This window comes from Trachypithecus francoisi, unplaced genomic scaffold (genome assembly GCF_009764315.1).
Source record: "Trachypithecus francoisi isolate TF-2019V2 unplaced genomic scaffold, Tfra_2.0 Lachesis_group13, whole genome shotgun sequence".
NCBI lineage: Eukaryota > Metazoa > Chordata > Mammalia > Primates > Cercopithecidae > Trachypithecus > Trachypithecus francoisi.
The window spans coordinates 73,579,533-73,594,754 of NW_022681458.1; the positions used below are offsets into that span (position 1 = coordinate 73,579,533).

Sequence of the window (15,222 nt, forward strand, 5' to 3'; positions counted from 1 at the left end):
CTTAATACACAGATTTCAAAGTTTAACCAGCTGAATACCTAAAAAGAACAATACTTTCCACATTTTCTATTGTTCAGCTCTGAATGATTGCTCTTGGCTCACTGAAAGAGAACAAGGGTTTTTCTCTATTTAATTTTAAAATGAATAAATATAAATTGATTAAAACACTTATGGAGGATTAGTACCATTTTATAATGAAGTTTCCTGAGATGTATCTAATATAACGTCAATAAACAACCCAATGGCCTTGCCAATACAGCACAGCTCCTTAAAAAATAAGAGCCTTGTTTTTTAGACAAAATTTGCTTTGTAAAGATGTGTTTTGCATATAAATCACCTGGTCCTAGGAAACATTTGTTTTATTACTGAAGGATTCACAGTTATGCCCATGGCAGAAGACCAATTTTCATTATAGTCCTATCTGTATGAATATGAAAAAAGAATGAATAATGGATTTGTCATCTTTTACATTTCTGCTTCAGAATGCATTATACATAATAAAATACCTTTAATAAAGGCCATGCAATCATTATTTTATGTGTTACTCACATCCTCCTGACCCAACACATTTCTTTGAGTAGGCACTGAATCTGGTCCAAATAACCATTTTAAACAAATTGCCAATTTGGATTTTATCAATGCAGGGTAGAAAACTTCCATCCTTATATTTGCAACTGCTGAAAGTGATTAGTGCGCACACAGACACAGTCATGGCCGAAAGAACATTAGCATTTTAGGTTGAAATGTTTTCCTGCATTTTTCATAACTGCAATTAAGGAGAGAGACTGTGATTTCTTACTGGTCTTCAGACTGAAGACTGATGCCAAAGCCTTTATTCAAAACAGACTGGCCTGGACACGTGCTTTACTTGCGTCCTCAACCTCCTGCTATTCGGCCATATTGTTTCTTGACATTTCACAGCCATTATCAAGGGCTCCTTCTATGTTCCCTGCTTGATATTTACCCTAATGTTGACCTTTACTTCAGTAGCTTTGCCTATGTTAATTATCAGAGACAAGGGGGAAAAAATCAAACATGGTTGTCACTCAAACTTAATTAGAAGTCTGAAATAAAAGAATTCAAGGAAGAGCCATCCATTTTAGTATTAAAAGCTGGTAAGACAATGCTGTTTTTTCCTCATTACATTTTCAAATAGCATTTAGGGAACCTAGAAAACTTTCTTAGTCTGTTCTGTGTAGTTTTCACATCAGAAATTCCTGGGTACAGGTAAAATTCCAGCTACCTGGGCTCCATCCCCAACTGTTAGAATGAAAATCAGCATCTTTAATTCAGTTCTCTAGGGGAATTTTACGTACAGTAAAATATTAGCACCAAACATCCAGAGGGATCTACTTCTCATTGAGACACAGATCTGAAAGTCTATATAACGCAACTCCCTTCACAATGATCAAACTGTAGAGAATCTCTGAAATAATATTGTTTTCAGGAGGCACTACAAATTCATCTTGATGTACATGCCTTTACAAAAACAAAATTCACCCATTTTTCATTAAAAATAATACATACACATACTATAAACAGGAACTGTTCCCTAAATTCTCATTGGCTGGATAATACATTAATTTTATGCAATCTCTTTTGGGAATAATTTTTGCAACTGATTAAGAAAAAATATTAGTGAACCTCTTTATAAAGGGAATTTAGAAGATCAAGATTTTAATTAAAGGCTGATTTAGATGTGCACAGACATGAGGAATATGAAATACTTCTGAAGTGCAAGAAAAAGGCTCTTCTCCCTCAGATGCAAATGATGCATATGAGCTTTCCTGAATTTAATAAAATTAACAAATGTGTAATCTAACTAATATGAATAGAAGTCAGGTAATAGCACCAGGTTACTCAATGAACTGATTTTCAGACTCTCTAGGAAACAGAAGAACAGCAGCATAGCTTAAAGCTGATTTCATTTTTGGCAACTGCAGTAATAATAGAAACCCCTCATTAAAAAACAAACAAACAAACAAACAACAGTTCTCTTATTTGAAACTCCAAGGCACTATGACTTTTTACAGAGTAACATGTTTTTCTTTTTAGGGATCAATAACAAACAGTTTTCCTTTCTCTCTTGTGATTTTCCTACCTTGGCATAAAACTCAGAATGAGGGTAGAAGTGGACTTTAAGCATGTAACTTGGCAACGTGCTAAAGAGAGCAGCTACTCAGTCTTCATCTCCATTTTAGAATGAATAAACAGATGGAGACGGTGAGGATTTCAGACAAAATTTACACACATCAAGAATAATCATAAGCAGCTTTTCCATTAAGGGAATATAAAGATACAATAGCTTTTCAGCCTTTGGAGATGGGTAAAGTCCTGATGATCAGGATGAATATATATAAAACCTCTTAAAGAATATCAAGGCTGGGCGTGGTGGCTCAAGCCTGTAATACCAGCACTTTGGGGGGCCGAGATGGGTGGATCACAAGGTCAGGAGATCGAGACCATCCTGGCTAATGCGGTGAAACCCCGTCTCTACTAAAAAATACAAAAAACTAGCAGGGCGAGGTGGTGGGCGCCTATAGTCCCAGCTACTCGGGAGGCTGAGGCAGGAGAATGGCGTAAACCCGGGAGGCGGAGCTTGTAGTGAGCTGAGATCCGGCCACTGCACTGCAGCCTGGGCCACAGAGAGAGACTCCGTCTCAAAAAAAAAAAAAAAAGAATATCAAAACCCCCAAATAGTATACTAACAAATCTTAATATTATAACTAATGTGTGCAAATAAATCACAAAATACGTCCTTAATGCAAAAATGAAATACAGTACCAGAAGTTCACATCAGAATAATTTGCTGCTTTGTCCTGTCTTATGGTGGGTTCTAGAATAAATAGCAGTACAACTTCTAAAGCTTTAATAATTTGGTTAAAAAACAAAACAAAGAAATAAAAGACTAAAAAATTGTGTAGACTTTTGAGACAATGGCTAAATAATAAAAGTATATTTGGGGTGATTTATAGGAATCAGTTGATTCTGGGTCTCTCCCCATTAGATAATTTGAGAAGAATCATAACCTTCTCTTACCAACTCATGATGTGAAGAGTTCCCGTAAGTATGTACAATCTCCCACAATTTATTTAGCTGTTCTGTTTCAACTGGCTTTGAATTTTGGCTCACTCTAAATAAGACAGTTGGTTAAATGGACCATTTAAAGAAAGATATTTCACATAAGGCTCTTCAAAACTCCGACTAGAACTCACTTTTTTCTTATGTATAGCCTATGCACCCTAAGGTAAATATCTGCAGGAAAATGTAGAAAGGAATGAAGAACTGTGACTTATTTGGGAAATGTTTGTTCCATTATAAAGTGGAGGAGTCCTGGCAGGAATGAATCAATTATTCCCTTCTCCAAAATTCAGTCTGTGAATAAAATTTCATTCACATTAGATCTAGAGTTGAATCTATTTCAACACTTTTTCCCCAATAGATTATAGATTTTTCTCCTTTTGGACTAAATGTATACACATTTAGGTCCTTGAGGGGGATAACTGTAACACACAGACTTCATTTTAAAAACACCAAGTGCCATGAAATTAATTGGTTTAAAGATGTTGAATTTACTATGGTTACTATCAAAATGTTTTTATAATGTATACTGATGTATCTGACATCCCCACTGTCCATCAAATATGCACAACAGGTTATTCTACTTTACAGCAAAGATAGGCAAAGGGCTAGATGGCCAGATTTGGGTTTGTAAATAAGGTTTTATTGGAACACAGCCACGCCCATTTGTTTACTTACTGTCTATGGCAGTTGTCTTGCTATAGTGGCAGAGTTGAGAAGTTGCAACAGAGATTACATGTCCCCCCAAATTAAAATAGTACCTGGCCCTTCACAGAAAAGCTTTGTGACCTGCCTTAGAGTCACATCAAAGGACATGTGGGAAAGCATCATATTGGAAAAGTCCTATTATCTAAGATGTGGCAACTGCATAGGCTCATGGCTAACTTCACCACATTTTTGTCAGACCAAAAAATGTGGAAGAGATTTAATTTTCATAGCTGTCCTGATGTAATCCATTAAATATTACCCTCAACATTCAGATAAACTATAAAAAAGAGAACCAAAAAAATGCTCATGATCAAGTATAACCAAGCTTTCAAACAATTTGAAAACCGAGGAGACTTCACAAGCTTTCAAAAGTAAGATGCTTGTTTGGATTCAGTATTGTTTTCTCTACTGCTAGATGTGCCGTTACTTTATGGCTTCTAGAAACATATATAAATGAAATAACCATTGTATAAGCAGAGTTTACCCAATCTTTCTCCCGTGCAACATTTATGGTCCCATTTCAAGATCAAGAACTCATAATCTTGTCTACTGTGAATTATTTAGTTAACATTTAATCTTTAATTGATTTTATCACCATGGAAAAGGACACAATAAAATTTTATTTGCACAATAGAAAACAGTAAGATAGTGCTGTTGATTAGCTTCTGATGGGCCTGGCCAGAGCATGGAGCTTGATTTCCAATGCCTTGGAGTCCTCCTTCACGCCTTCCTTCCTCTCCTGATCAAAAGCACACTCTCCAAATGCACTCTGCTTTCAAATGATGTAGATAGTTTTCTTAATTATACATGTCTTTCTATTCACTGAACTTTAGATCCTCAGAAGCTCTCTATTACTATGGGCCTTGCTAAATCACAAGTACTTGGAGATGAAGGTCTTTGTACTACACCTTCTGGGTTCTGTTTAAATTACCCTTGGCTCAGTCACACTAGTTTGCACAGCTTTTAATGGGGAAAGGTCACTTCTGAGACATTTAAAACATACTCAACCTAACAGTCTTAAGTAATACAAGGGTTAGCAGAATTAACTCTTTTTTTTTTTTTTTTTTTGGCAATAATCCCCGGAACAGAGATAATGGTAACCCTTTATGATATCAAACAAACCCATTTGGGCTGAAAACATCCAGAATGATCAGTAGGGGGCAGATTGTGTTCTACTAAAATCAGAAACATCCCAGGACTCAAAAGCCATCATCCATTTACTATAAAGGTCTTGAGGCCTAAATTGACAATGGGTAACCAGGGACTCAATTTTGTGCTTTAGATAGAAGATGGAAAAAGTCTCCCTCAGGTCAACCAGGTTGGGATGGCATGTAAATTGTCAGGAGGGGTTTGGGGAACTCTTATCATCCTCAGCCTTATCCTCTTCATTCTAACTCCTCTTTCTTCAGCTGCCTGAGCTACCCACTCCTGACTCCTCACAAACATACAGAATTCTAGCTGCAGAATTTCCTGGAAGCTGCTTCTTGTCTCTATGCAGACCTCTGGCCACGCAGGTTTTTTTTTTTTTTCTTCTGGCTGTGATGCTTGTGTTTTCTCCTCTTTTGGCTCCTGACCCCATCCCACCTTGACTACCTGGTGAATTCCTACTTACCCTCTGATTTGCCTAATTCTCATGTGCCAAAGGCTCTTCTGTCTGATATTGTCATTTATTCTTAACAACAACCCCATAAAGCAAGTATGACTTTGAAACTCTATTTTACATAGAAACTGAGGCACGGGATTCGCCACATCATTTTCTCTAGTCACACGGTGAGGACGGGCTAAGCCAGCTCTGAATCCAGTTCTGTGTGACTCCAGAGCTCAGGTATCTAACTACCATAGCAGGCTGCTTCTCAGAAATGGACGTGTGAGGAAAACGTCTCTGAGGAAGGAGGCAGGAAAGAGGGGACACTCTGGAAAACACATAAGTGAGAAACTAACAAACAGAACAAAGTCTACTCCTGGAAGACAGGAAGAGATGGGGATCAAGAACAAAGGTGCGGCCGGGTGCGGTGGCTCATGCCTGTAATCTCAGCAGTTTGGGAGGCCAAAGAGGTGGATCGCAAGGTCAGGAGATCGAGATCATCCTGGTTAACATGGTGAAATTGCCCGTCTCTACTAAAAATGCAAGAAATTAGCTGGGTGTGGTGGCGGGCGCCTACAGTCCCAGCTACTGGGAGGCTGAGGCAGGAGAACTGCTTGAACTCGGGAGGTGGAGGTTGCAGTGAGCCAAGATCACGCCGCTGCACTCCAGCCTGGATGACAAAGGGAGACTTGTCTCAAAAAACAAACAAACAAAAAGAACAAAGGTGCAAGGGTGAGCCTTGAGTGGAAGGTGTACCTCTTCTCAGGAGGCCAAAGGGAAAGACAGATGAATGGGTTTGTTTATGTTTATGGGGATGGAAAGTGAAGGTGTTCATGACTTCAGGGAGAGAGATAGAGCTATAAGCAGCCAAAGTGGGTGTTTTCCCAAGGCCCCTATAATTGACTTGAGAGAAACTCCCTAGAAGAAGCTGAATGACCAAACATCCCAAGGGCCAGCAAGACCTCTTGAGAGAGGTGGGACTCCTGAGGACCCGAACTTATGAGCCCAGAGCCCAAGACCAGTAGCACTGCGTGGCTCTCTGTAATGCTGCAGCCCTCTGCAGCACATTGGAAGAAGAGGCTCCTGGTCATTACCTTCCTGCACCCTGAATTGTAGTATGTGGTTGAGTCTATGAGCACCAGGGCTGACCAGTGGCTGGTTATCTGGCCATGAGACCTAAAGATGTCTAAGAGCCTCTCCTTTGACAAGGCACTTGGATGCTTGATTGCCAGCGTAAGTCACTACTGAAGGCAGCCTTTGAATAAAATCCCAAAAAAACTGCCCCATGAAACACTTCTTTTCCAGACAATAGTTCTATTGTTCTTCCACCAGTCTGCACATGGTGCTGGGTTGCAATGCTTTGATCACAAATGGTAGCTTATTAAAATGAGCTGCTCCTTTTCCCTGCTTATATTCTGAAGACACAGCAGTGAGAAAAAAACAGAACACAGGCCTAAGACTTGGGAATATCTGCCTCAGAGGCAACTGAACTTCAAGGGCAGAATACTGCAATTCCAATCATAAGAAGTTGCATAAAACAGCAACTTCACACCTTTGTGAAAGAGAGGTGAAGCGGCCGTCCTGATTGTGTCTGTAGGTAGCAGGAGTGAGGTTACAAGGAGAGAAGTCTACATCAATCCCCATCCCTGCTAGGGTGATCTGATGTCATCTGGTGTGATTCTAGCTTTTCAAGAAAAGAAAGAACATGCTGATGCAATGTGAGGCACTACTTGGCAGTCACTTTTTTTTTTTTTGAGATGGAGTCTGGCTTTGTCTCCTAGGCTGGAGTGCAGTGGTGTGATCTTGGCTCATTGCAACCTCTGCCTCTCAGGTTCAAGCGATTCTCCTGCCTCAGCCTCCTGAGTAGCTGGGATAACAGGTGTGCACCACCACGCCCAGCTAATTTTTTGTATTTTTAGTAGAGATGGGGTTTCACCATGTTGGCCAGGCTGGTCTTGAACTCCTGACCTCAAGTGATCCACCTGCCTCGTCCTCCCAAAGTGCTGGGATTACAGGCATGAGCCACAGAAACTGATCTGGGAGTCACATGTTTAGGAAAGACTTCAGAATATGCCAGACCAGCCATTTTCACACATTTTGGTCTCCCCTTCATAGTCTTAAAAATTATTGAATACACCAAAGAGTATTTGTTTATGAGGGCTATCTCTATCAGTATTTAACATACCCACTGTTAGAACTGAGACATTTAAAAAAATATTTAAAGCACATTTATTAATTTATTTTAAACAAACTCCATTACATATTAACAAATTTTTACTAAAAATTACATTTTCAAAAAAAATTGGTGAGAAGAATGGCTCTGTTTTCCATTATTGCAAATCTCTTTAATGTCTGTTTAATACTAGAGAGTTGGATTCTCGTAAGTGTGTATACATTTAACCTGTTGCCAGATGTTGTTTGGGTTGAAGTATTTGGTGAAAACCCAGTATCACGAAGACAGATAGCTGCAAAAGGAAGAAGTAACTTAACAGTACTTTCAGATAGTTACGGATATTCTTCTTTGGCACTGTACTAAAATTTGTCAAGTCAGATACTCTTAAAAGTTGGTTGTAATATGGAATCTAAAACCATATCAATAAACTTTTTATATTCTGTTACATTAAAATCCATTGGTCTGTGAATGGATCTTTTACTCATGCATGATTTTATAACATCATGCATTAGTTATCTGGAAAATATTGATTCACTGAGTAGTGATTTTTTTAAGTAAAATATTTTTGAAAATCACATTTGTTAATATCACTACCAATCTCATCAGAAATGTCAAGGATTGACAGGCTGTCAAGTTTTTGTTGATACACATAAGCTTTCCAAAAATCTAATTTTTGCTTGAAAGCTTGAGTTTTATCACTGACCACAAATAATGTCAGTTGCTTTCTTTGAAACAATGTGACAAGCTCATTTTGTGCATTTTCAAGACAATGCCTGTCAAATACACAGTTGGAATAACTACAGTTTATCATTCTTTTAAGTAAAAATGGGGTTCTATGAAAAAAAGTTCAGCTCAAAAGTAAAATAACTGCATTTTTCTTAAGATAGACACCATTGCATACTATTTCCAATTTCATCACACACAATATTCTTTTTCAATATATACTCAAGGAGAGAGGTTTAATAAAATTAATACTGTTAGCCCTCCATTATCCATAGGTCCTGCATTCATGGATTCAATCATGAATTGAAAACTTAAAAACAAATGGACAATTGTATCTATATAAATATAAAAACAGATGGTTATGTCTGAATAAGAAAAATGGATAGTTGTGAACATGTATAGAATGTACAGACTTTTTTCTTGTCATTATTCCCTAAGAAATACAGTATAACTACTAACATTGCATTTACATGACATTAGGTATTATGTAATCTAGAGATGATTTAAAGTATATGGGAGGATGTGCATAGGTTGTACACAAATATACAATTTTATTTTATTTTTAATTACTTTTATTTTATTTTTTAGTGATAGGGTCTTGCTATGTTGCCTAGGCTGGTCTTAAACTCCTGGGCTTAAGCAATCTGCCCACCTCGGCCTCCCAAAGGGCTGCGATTTACAGGTGTGAGCTACCGCAACTGGCCAAATACTACACCATTTTATATAAAAGACTTGAGCATCCATGAATTTTGGTATCCTCGGGGGCGAGGAGTGGTGGTCCTGGAACCAATTCCTCATGGATACTGAGGGACAACTATAGTTTTTACTGCTTCATCAAGAGCATTCTCAGGTAAAAGTGACATTTTTTTTTTCTTTCTACAAGAGTGTGGCATGAAGGGTACAATGACTACTATTAGTAGTAGTTTGGTGCCACCACCAGCAATTTTGCCCATGATTACTTTTGAATTCTCAGTGAAAATGTCAACACCGTGAGAAAGGCAAATGACATCTTAGCACTATTATAAAAACAGTTTTGCCCTTGCAGGCCTCCTGAAAGGGCCTCAGGGATCGTCAGGGATTCAAAGAGCACATTTTGAGAGGTACTGATTTCGACAAATTATTTCCAAATATTGTCCTAGGAAATGATAACTAGCCATATTATTATTAACATCTGCACCAGTCAGGATAAGCTAAGATATGCAGTGATTACAAAGACCTTAAAACCTCGGTGGTTTAAAACAAAGGCTTATTTCTTACTCATTACATGTTATCATTGGTTGGGGGCCAGGGGACTCTGCTTTCCTGAGGCACTAAGAAACCCAGGCTGACGGAGCAGCCCCTATCTCCAGTGTTACTAATCACTGTGCTAGAAGTGGGGGCTCTAGAGAGTCTCATGCCAGCAACTATAATACTCTAGCTCAGAAGCGGCTCAAATCAATATTGTTCACAGCCCACTAGTCATATGGCCCCACCCAATCACAAAATGGGAGGCTGGCTGAGAAGCACAATCCTGGGTGTGCCTGAGGGTGAAGAGCTGGCAGTATCTGGCAAGTGCCTTAATGACTACAAGGAAAGGCTACATTTATTGAGCATTTATGATGTGCCAGGCACTGTTCTAAGTACATGTACTACTTATCTACTTATTTACACTTACAACACACCCATGAGGTAGGTTATGTGAACTCCATTCTTTGGATCAGAAAACTAACGTACAGAAAGGTAAAGTAACTTGCTCAAGGTCACATCGAATTAGGAGTGGTGCTGGGCAGGTAGACAAACTCCAGAGCCCATGCCTTTAACCTCTAAGCCATACTGCACCCATAACAATGTTTTCCCCAGTCTAGGACAAAATGAGAAAAATAAGGACTTTTACTTAATGATAAATTTAAAGGATTGTCCTTTATTACAATATGTCCTTTCTCCCTTTCTTTTATGTTAAAATGTCCTTTCCTTTATGAATCAATGGTGTTAATGGTAGGTGCTTTTTGACTTTCCTTACTGGGTCATTATGTTCCAGTTACTGTCTAAGCTCTATTTGTCAAGTACTGTACTACATAGTTTTACGTACATTATTTCACGTAATTCTATTCCACGCTGCTTCCTCGTAAGAAGATTAAAACATGCATTTTCCTTTCCCCTAAAACTAACTGAAGCAGGCAAGATCTGGAGCATGATACGGCCTCCAAAGGCATCTAAAGCACTTACAATAATGGGCTCCAGTTATTCTCCGCAAAATGTCAGTAGAGAGCTTACACAAGCTCATCAAGAAGTTTCTTGCTAGACTTAATCACACCCCTCTGTCAGGAATCTTTTATAAGGTGTAGTGTTTCTCTCGGTTTTAAGACCAAAAGAGCAACAAGTTGATTTCACCAGCTGGGCCCTGGAACTCTGCCAGGGATGCTTTCCTGAGAAGGACTCTGAAAACGAGCAGAACTCATTGGCCAAAGGCCCAAGACTTCAAGCCAAACGGCAGCTTAGTTAAAAAGGACATAGGATTTAGACATAAGCAAGCTGTTCTGAGCTCCAACACGAAAATATTTATTAGCTTCCTTTGGAGATTTTAGATGGCAGGAGAAATGTTCATTGTGAACAGGTGCTAAAGGATAAAATTTTGATAAAAATTAAGCCTTGGGAAATAAAAGATATTTTAAACATCTTTTATTTTTCATCTAATCTTCTCTTTGGGAAGATAATAGCATTTCTCATCACTGACTAAATAAGTACCAACTCTGGAAATGATTAAAAGTGAGGCAATGTGTTCTGTCACCATGAAGATGAAAAGTTCTCCCCTCATTTTTAAACTTCAGATTCTACGTGGAAATAGAGCAATTTAATAAAAAAAAAAAGATGCCAAAAAAGAAGAGTTTATGAGTACAAAAGCCATTTTAGAAAAATTCGTGAACCCAATAAATCAAAACAAGTGATTGTTAAACCTATTTAAAGTACTGATTCTAAAAGTTTGAGGCATGCAATTGGAGCCAGTGTTTATAAATCCTGGTCCCTGTTTGAAAATGGCCATTGACACTCTTTTTGTCATTTAATATGGGAGCCAAAGAAACACTGTGATAACCCTTCTGTTAACAAACTCATGAACAGTCTTCTGAAGTAGATTTCCATACTGTATTGCCAATGGGTGTCTTCAGACATCCCTATCCCATCATAAAGAAGCAGGCTGTTTTTAGAGGGTTTAGTTAATAGTTCCAATACAGAAGGTGGAGAGTGCATCTGGCAGACAGAACGTGCCATAAATCCTCACTGATGGCTAGAACAGCAGGTCCTCCAAGTGGGGGCGTAATAAGGATGAAACTGCCAAGGACTCATGGGGCCATTCAGCAAGATGCAAAGGGGAAAAGCAAGCACTGCGGCTCCCTAATGAGAGATGGCAGCAGAGGAAAAGGCCTTCCTAATTAAAACCTGTGCCAGGGAATAAGCACGTCTGGTAGTGGCCAAATTCCCATTTTTGTGCAAGAAACAAGAATAAACAAGCTGCATCAGGAATATACAAATGTAATCTGACCAGGAGAAGGCAGAGGAGCTACCTATCTAAAACAAGCTATTGGTGTTGACTAGCAAAAAATATACACTCGATTTCTAAACACTGACAATATATACAGGCCTAGGATCAATTCCACAAACTTTACTACAAAATTATCCCTTTACAGGTGTCTTCCACTGATGCTATATATGTTAAAGTGATACAAAATGATACATTTCAATCCCTCAAAATAATTTACCTACGAAAAGTATTGAGATAACAGTCATTGGCTTAAAGCAATTGATATGGTTTGGATCTGTGTCCCCTCCCAAATCTCATGTTGAAATGTAATCCCCAAATATGATTGGATCCTGGGTGTGGTTTCTCATCGTTTAACACCATCCCCCATTGGTGCTGTCATCGGGATTGTGAGTTCTCACAAGATCTAGTTGGTCAAAAGTGTGTGGCACCTCTCCCTCTCTTTTGCTTCTGCTCACCATGTAAGACATGACTTGCTTCTCCTTCACCTTCTGTCATGATTATAAGTTTCCTGTGGCCGCCCCAGAAGCCGAGCAAATCCTAGTATCATGCTTCCTGCACAGCCTATGGAACTGTAAGCCAATTAAATCTCTTAAACTTTTCTTTATAATTTACCCAGTCTCAGGTGTTTCTTTCTTTTTTATTTCCTTTGAGACAAGGTCTGGCTCTATCATGCAGGTTGGAGTGCAGTGGTGCCATCTTGGCTCACTTGGCGCACAACACCACGTCTGGCTAAATTTTGTATTTTTTGTAGAGATAGAGTTTCGCCATGTTGCTCAGGCTGGTCTTGAACTCGTCAGCTCAAGTGATCCACCCATCCATCCTGGCCTCCTGATGTGCTGGGATTATAGGCATGAGCCACCATGCCCGGCCACAGGTACTTCTTCACAGCAGTGTGAAAACAAACTAATACAGCAATAAAGACTTCTTGAGCCCTGCTGGCTCACTGCAAAGCCATGTTCCCCATGTGATGAGAAAGCTCAAGCTAGTGGAGGGACTTGGTAACTTTTGGTACAGCAACATCTTACTAGGACTAGGCTTCTGGAAGCCAAGGACAGCTATTCTTGCTTTTGACTCTGGATGGTACCTCTAGTTCTCACTAAGCAAGAGAAGTACCGATAAAATGGCAAAGAGCTGTGAAAGGCTTACTACCTGTAATGTCAGGAGCATGGCAAGGCAAGGATTATGTATGTGTCTAATCCAAGAGTGAATCACAGGGCTCTGCTTGGTAAGCCTAGCCTCTAATTCATTCCCATATTACATGGCCTTGAGAAACTTACATAAACTCACTCTGTGCATCAATTTTCCCAAGTTTTTAAAAAAAAAAAAGAAGAAGAACGTTCTAGCTCTCTGTTGTATAAGTGTTTTATGTGACTACCTCGACAAAAGGTCTCCTCAAAAAAGAAAATAAAATGCAACATGAGCCTTGCACAGTACCTGGCACATAGAAAATAATCAGTCTACATGTATTGACACTACATGACCAAAGAAGGCTCCCTCATGTAGGACAGAAGAGACTCACTTGAAACACCATCACTAAAGAGTCTGTAAATGATTTCAGAAACCAACTCGGAGTATTGGGTGCAATGAGTAAAGGAACCACAAATGGGTGTCAAAGAGTCATCTGTTATGATCAAGTTCGCCTTGACAGGAACCACCTACTTCTCTGAGAATCAGTTGGTATATACCATATTAAGGGCCTTGTAGCCATACAACCAGGAAAGACAGCTTTTTGCCAGCCAAGTAAGCCACTGCTGTAGGATGGCAGAAGGAGCATATGTGGGGAAGGGGACTTGGGTAGTAGGCCCATAGACTCTTAAACGCTTTTCAGCTGCCACTTGGATACCAGTTTGCAACTTAGCAGATTACTGATTTAACCAAGAGATGATACATTACAGTATTGTGCTCCATTATAACATAAAGGAACTGATTTCGCTTATTCATTTATCCTCAACTTACTGATCCCCACGATGAGCAGCTACACTGATAGTCGTGGGGGTGCAAAGGTGAACATATCTTGCTTGCTGGGGACTAAATGCTTGTGTCCTCCTCAAATATATATATTGAAACTCTAACCCCCAAAGTGATAGTATTAAGATATGGGGCCTTTTGGCAGAAGCCCTTGTGAATGGGACTCATGCCCTTATAAAGGAGGCCTCAAAGAGCTGTCTTGCCCCTTCCACCATGAGAGGACAGAGTGAGGTTGTCATCTATGAGAAAGTGGGTTGTTGCTAGACACTGAATCTGCTGATGCTTTGATCTTGGGTATCTCACCTTCCAGAACTGTGAGAAATAGATTTTATAAGCTACTCAGTCAATCTGGCATTTTGTTATATTAGCTCAATTGGATTAAGACATTGCGTTTCATCCTCCAAGTATTTGAACTTTGTCTTGAAGGTTTTAGAAACATAATTCTTAGGCAGCAGATAAACAAGAATGACTACTTAGATAGGAAGACTGTTTAAGAGACTACATAACAGAGTGGGCAAAAGGAGCGGGAACTGTACGTTTGTCAGTGATATTAAGGAAGAAGGTACACGGAGTGGCAAAAACAAGAGCAAAGGAAAACGTCCTGGCTGACATGACTGTGGTTCTAAGGGTTACTGGAGGAAGAACAAGACTAGAAGACCATGTCTTCAGTCAGGAGCACTTTGCATGTAAGGCTTAATTTCCTCATTCATAAAATAAGCATAAATAATAAAATAATCAAACTGGACCTTTGATTTGTTGTCAGGACTAAATGATATAATGTACAAAAATAACACAATGTATGTTGTGTATCCCTTACCCCAAACGCTTGGGATTAGAAGTGTTTTGAACTTTGGATTTCTTTGGATTTTGGAATGTTTGCATTATACTTACAGATTTGCATCCCTAATATAAAAATCTGAAATGCAAAATGCTCCAATGAGCATTTATTTACTTTGAGCATCATGTTAACACTCAAAAAGTATCAAATTTCAGAGCCTTTTGGATTTTCAGATTTAGGGATGTTCAACCAGTACTATCATCTGTGACTACAGATGTGGAAGTATGGACCCAGAGATAATGTGGGGCAGAAGAGAAACATTTCAGAATTAATGGGATGTAGGTTATGGTTGGAAGTGTCAGGAAGTATAAACTCAATCATCCAGGGAGATGGCATCCTGTAACTCAGGTCCAGAACTCTGGTGCACCCAAATATGTAGGGCACGGGGCATTAAGACAAAGGACAGCAAGGTAACTTTGAAGGATTGATCCAAATATGGTGTCACAGAAAAATAAGTAGTAAAGAGCTAGAAGTGCCCATTCTGTCTAGAAGCTGGTAGGATGAAAGCCAGAATAATGGATTTAACATGTAGGGGGTCACACAAAAGCAATTCCAGTGGAGGGAATAGGTGGAAACCAGATCATGGTTCATTGAGGAATGCTGCATTTCCGAGACATATTTTGACACTG

The 15,222-nt window shown here is 39.2% G+C and overlaps 1 protein-coding gene across 2 annotated transcripts in view; it reads right to left on the reverse strand.

Moving 5' to 3' along the window:
• Positions 1 to 15,222, reverse strand: part of CERS6 (ceramide synthase 6) — a 325,070-nt gene that overhangs the window by 62,687 nt on the left and 247,161 nt on the right. The gene's annotated exons all lie outside the window — the stretch shown is intronic.